Source organism: Pan troglodytes, chromosome 14, assembly GCF_028858775.2.
Source record: "Pan troglodytes isolate AG18354 chromosome 14, NHGRI_mPanTro3-v2.0_pri, whole genome shotgun sequence".
Lineage (NCBI taxonomy): Eukaryota > Metazoa > Chordata > Mammalia > Primates > Hominidae > Pan > Pan troglodytes.
This window is the reverse complement of record NC_072412.2, coordinates 43,414,511-43,420,821: the sequence shown is the minus strand read 5'-3', so window position 1 is coordinate 43,420,821 and position 6,311 is coordinate 43,414,511.

Genomic DNA, 6,311 nt, shown 5'->3' with positions numbered 1-6,311 from the left:
ATGTCCTCCTCCAGGGACAGAGGGCAAAAGAGGAAAGAACGCTAATATTTGGTGGCAGCCAGCTCCAGTGCTAGACAGTTGTGCTCTGCAGATTTTATACCCTGTGTTATTGAATCTTCACACTAGCTGTGAGACAAATGCTGTGACTCCCATGTTACAGACGGTGAAACATGTTTGGCGAGTTGAGTAACTTGCCCAAGGTCACTGCTACAAAGACGCAGAGCTGGTATTTGAGGCTGGCCCTTTAGAACTCCTAACCGATTTTTCACTCATTACATTGTACCAATGGATAGAAAATCAGCTTATCAGAGATTTGAATGGCCATCCCAGCTGAGGCTCCATGTAAATGTTGCGTCAGTGTTACTGATTTTCAGGTCTGCTCCTGGGGAGAGAAGGGTGCACATGTGTGAGCCTCAGGGCATTATTTACCATGTCTGGTTGGAGCCTCTCCCCGGGTAGTCGTCTCCTTGCCCATCCCTGTGTTTATTCCACTAAGGACTGAGGGTCATTCCCAACTGAGGAGTAGGTCTGACTCTTCAGGGATGGCTTTAAATTTCCCTGTGCCCCCACATGTTTTGAGGCACGTTTTGACCGAAAGAGCCAGGCCTCCTCATTACCTGTCTGACCGAGACTTCTCAGCACAGTTCTGGAAAGTCAGAGAAAATGTCAGTCAGAGAGTTTGAGCAAGCAGAAACAGGATGTGTTCCCTTCTGAAGGTAATTACAAGGCCTGCGTAGTAAATGGTAATGAGGCAGGTGAAGTCACACAGAAGAAATGTCTCTGATTGGCTGAGGAATGTTTCTCTTACCTGGATAAATATTTTGCAGCAGTTACCTGGGTGAAAACCAACTTCCTGTAAAGGGTTGATTAAAAAAACAAAACAAAGACTCTCGTGGGGTGAATGTTCCGCACTGTGTAATTATTTCCCAACTAATGATACCAACTCAACCTTAGGCAAAAGGAAGGCTCAAAACCAATTCTCATTGGTGAAGGAATGCTTCAAAGTGTATGTCTATTGCTCCATAGCTTCAAGGTGAGAACCACTTGTTCCCTTTGTTCTTCAAACAGAATTAACAGCTAACAGAACCTCCTTAAATTAAAAAAAAAAAAGCACCATTTAATTTAATACCCACAATTTAGTAGAAAGTCCTGTACTGTGGCCTTAGAAGCCAGAAGACAGCACTGAGATCCTTGGTCAGTGAACTTAACTTCTTCGTTTTCACCTACACAAATGAGATGATATTATAATATGCCAATTTCTACTTTGTATAATGAGGATCAAGGAAGACTATGATCAATTCAGGCAACAGACATTTATTGTCGATTACATGCCAGGAACATACGACAGATACTGGGAACAAGGGATGAAAGGGTCCTTGAGCCTCAAACACTCGCAGTTTCCTGGAGACAGAAACTTTAATGTGTGATGTGTTCCATACTAAAGGATGACTGAACACTGGGGTAGAATCCGTTCTGTGTGACCCCAGGGGAGCCCAGGGAAGGCCATCATCCTGCTCTGGGTTGGCAGTCGGTAAGAGGTGACACTGTGCTAGGTCTTGAAGGTGCATGGGGGTCCACCAGAAACAGAAAGGGGGTGTCAAGGAGTGGGTGTGGGCAGAGGGAAGAGCATGTGCTTGTGAAACAGCATGGGGAAACCCTGGCAGCACCCCCTGCCCACTACCGAATGTAGTTGCAGGGTTCAGTGGGCCCCAGGCAGAGAAGCTGGGAGGCTGGTGTCCAGGGCAGGGCTGTGGGGTGAGGCACTTGGGCCTGCTGCTGGAGGTGAAGGGCCGCCACCCAAGGAAGGGATATTTGGACCTTTTTCACTGCAAAGTGCTTTTTTATGCCATTCTAGACCTAGTGTAGGTGATTTCTCACAGCCTTCCACTTGCTCTTCCAATCACATTTCCTCACCCGGCCTTGGGCTCATCCTCAGCCAGGATTTCTGCCGTGCAGGGCCTCATCAGCCTCATTTGCAGTGTGCTCCGGACACCTGTCCCTCTAACTCTATTCCTAGGAGAGATTCCAGGCCCCTGTGAAGAAAGCGCTGCCTCTCTGAGCATCCCAGGACTCAGCAGGCTCTCTCCCTGCCCTTCTGTGTTTCCTTCCAATCCCACACTCGCCACCTTGACCTTGCCTCTTCAGCAGAGTCTAGAGGAGTCTTTGGTCTTATAAGGGAGCAAGAGTTAGACTTCCTCGACGACAAAGTGCAGGAGCCCGCTGGTATGTCTTTTTTTTTCTCCCTTTAGGGAAGATAAAAGTATTGGGCCGGCTCCCTTCCTCACCTGGGCAATCTAGACTGTTCCAGAGCAAGAGTTCCAAAGAAGAAGCACAGCCCTCTGGTCTGAGCATGGAAAACTTATTAATGGAGCTAACAAACTGGTGAATAAAATGTACTGTCTGCCTAGCGTGCAAAATAGCAACAAAATTTAAAAATACGTGTTAAGCTGTTGTTTTTACTTGACTAGTAATTGGCAAAATATTACAGAGTACTGAATTTAATTATCATTGTACGTGTCTAGGTCGTCTTTTGATGAGCTGGCAATGTTTACATAAATAATAAATAGAGGCTTAAATAATGATTCTTATATAATCACTACATACATTTTATTTTTATCACCTATTTTAGCTTGGTCGCTATTTTGTTCTAATCAAGATTTTCACATCATTTATGCTCACTTCATAATAGTGATATAAAAGATTAAAAATACAAATATATTTTTATTTAAACTATATTTAAAAGGTGAATTAATGTAAATGTGAAAAATTCGAATTATTTTATACACATTTTAAGCCACTTATTTTTCTCCTAAAATAGTTGAAATTACCTTTTAAAGTTAAAAGGCAAGTTACCGACAATAGTTAATGAATACCAAACTTTTAGATCAAAATTATCTAAATACAGCTGATGATTTAAAATGATTTAGTTTTGCAAATATTTAAATCCTATTAAATATTTCATAAAAATAAATCTATCTGCATTTCTAGCATTAAACATCTATCTAGTTGCCAACATAAAGAATTGCTATCATGTTTTATGCAGTCATAGATATATTTATAAATATACAAATTTGTTTAATATTGCAAAATGTTTTCCTGTCATCATGTCACAAATGCTCCACTGATTTACAAGTACATTCATTCCTCAGTAATTGCAGGGGATTGGGCCCAGTACCATGACAGATATCAAAATTAGTGGATGCTCAAGTTCCTGATATAAAATGATATAGTATTTGCATCTAACCTAGGTACATCCTCCCGTATACTTTAAATCATCTCTAGATTATTTATAATACCTAATACAATATAAATGCTATGTAAACAGTTGTTATACTGTATTATTTTTCTGTTGGTATTATTTTGTACTGTTGTAATGTTATTTTTATTTTTTTCCCCTACTTTCTATGCATGGTCGGTTGAATACATGAATATGGGATCCATGGGTACTGACTCTACCTCCAGAACCACACACTTGAGCACAAATAGGTCACTCAGCACTACAGTGAACCTATATTTAACTTTGTAAGATTCTATGTCATCCATGTTATCTGAAAGGAAGATCACTCAAAAATTCCTAATACTTTGAAGCAATATCTGCCTCGGACCTTGGCAGTGGCCCAACCCATAAGCTGTCATGGCATTTGGATGAAATTCTCTTTTAGTTCAAGGACAAAAGTGCAAGAGGGGTGGACAGGTGATTCTGTGGAGCCTGAACAGTGTTAGCCATGGGAATGTTTTAGTTATAAAAGAGAATGTTTAGGGTTACAAGTTATGCTGTGCCACTGATGAACACCAGATGTGCATGACAAATACCAGAGTGCCCTGTATTTTTTTTTTTTACTACATTTATTATTTTCTTGTCTTAAGTGCATTTATATTATGTAAGGCCCTCTAAAGCATGGAACAAATAAAGTACAGGATATGCAGTTAAATGTGAATTTCAGATAAATGATGAAACTTTTAAAATATAAGTATATCCCAAATAATGCATGGGACATACTTATACTAAAATATTGTTCATTATCTGAAATTAAGAATTAATTTTTCTTAATTATTAACTGTGGTTTATTTGCTAAATCTGGCAAACTTAGGAGCAACAAGCACACTCTCTTTTGCCCAGACCTAGAGAAAGCACTAATAGTCCCAGCTACTCAGGAGGCTGGGATGAGACCATCGCTTGAGCCCAGGAGTTTGAGGCTAGCCTGGGTGACATAAGGAGACCACCCTTTCTGAAAAAAACAAAAACAAATACAGTACTAATCATGGCTTGATGATTAAAGAAATAGCTGGAAGAGAAGAGCCCATTTCCTAATTTCCTACAGACATTCCTACATTCCTGGTAAGAAACTCACCTTCCAGGCTCTACCTCCTTTTTTTTTTTTTTTTTTAGACATAGTCTCACTCTGTCACCCAGGCTGGAGTGCAGTGGCACGATCTCAGCTCACTGCAACCTCTACCTCCCAGGTTCAGGTGATTCTGGTGCCTCCGTCCCCCAAGTAGCTGGGATTAGAGGTGCCTGCCACCACGCCCAGCTAATTTTTGTATTTTTAGTAGAGACGGAGCTTTGCCATGTTGGCCAGGCTGCTCTCAAACTCCTGACCTCAAGTGATCTGCCAACCTTGGCCTCCCAAAGTGCTGGGATTACAGGGGTGAGCCACCATGCCTGGCCTACTGTACCTACTTCTGGTGATAGATAGAAATAATGCACTTTGTGTATATTATTTAGCACACAAAAAAACAGAAAGGTGGGTCCCTGAATTCTGGAAATCCTCACCAAGACTCCTGTGAGAGGAATGTTGAATTTTCTTTCTACCCGTCACCAGAAGTAGGTAGAGTCTGGGAGGCTAGTTTCTTACCAGGAATGTCTATAGGAAACTAGAAAATGGGCTATTCTTTCCCAAATATTTGTTTAATCATCAAGCCATGGAGTGTCATTGGTTCATTCTGCCATATAGCTTGAATAGTTGCTAACTCTTTATTTATTTATTTATTCATTCATTCATAAAATGTTTATTAGGTCTTTTTATGTACCTGACACATTTATATTACACCTACTAGTTATAACAACCCCATGGAGTCAATATTATTATCTCCATTTTACAGATGTAGAAATGAAGCTCAGTGAGGTTACATAGTTTGCATAAGAACACCCACTTGGTAAATGACAGAGGAAGAATTTAAACCTATGTTTTTCTGACTTCCAACTTCTAGTAAAAATGTAGGCTGTGTTGTGGAAGGAGGGGAGAGCTAATATTTCTTTAGTACCTATTATGCCCCAGGCACAACCTGATATACTTTATTGACAAACTTTCTTCAAATTAGATTAAATTATGACCTCTCAGAAAAGCAAAAATGAAAGAAATACAAAATTGTTTCCATAATATAAAACTATAGTGCTCAAACAAGAAGAAGGAGGACTAGTTCTTTCTAAAACTTATATGGAAATGCAAAGGACCTAAAATTGCCAAAATAATTTTGGAAAAAGAAGAACAAAGTTGGAGGGCTTACACTATCTGATTTCAAAATTTATTTTAAAGCCACAGTAATTAGATACAAAAGGATAGACATATAGGTCAATGGTAAAGACTAGAGTCCAGAAATAAATTCTCACATTTGTGGTTAATCGAATTTTGAAAAGAGTGCAAAGAACAAAAGGGTAGCCTTTTTAACAATGGGGGAAAGAAGAGACTTTTCAAAAATGGTGCAGGAACAATTGGATGTCTGTATACACAAACAAACAACAGCAACAATAATAAAGTGTTTAGATTTTTACCTCACACCATATGTAAAATGTAACTCAAAATATACCATAGATCTGCATGTAAGAACAAAAGCTATGAATCTACTCAGCAAAATCAGTAGAAAAATCTTTGTGAGCTAAGGTTGGGCCAAAGTCTCTAAGATGTGAGTTGCATAAAAGAAAAAATAGATGTTAGCCTTTATCAAAATTATGAACTTCTGCTCTTTTAATGACATTGTTAGGAGAATGGAAAGACAAGCCACAGACTGGGAGAAAAGATTTGCAAATCATTTATCTTTGATAAAGGACTTGTATCTAAAATACATAAAGAATGCTTATGACTCAATAATATGACAAGTCAATAATAAGCAAAATGTGTAAACAATTTAAACATATTTACCAAAGAAGATACATGAATGGAAAAACAAAAACACATGAATAGATGCTTGTCATTAATCATTAGGGAAATGCATACAAAGCCACAGTGAGATACCAGTACATATCCACTAGAATATCTATAATCAAAAAGATGGACAATACCAAGTGTTGGAGAGAATATGGAGACACTGGA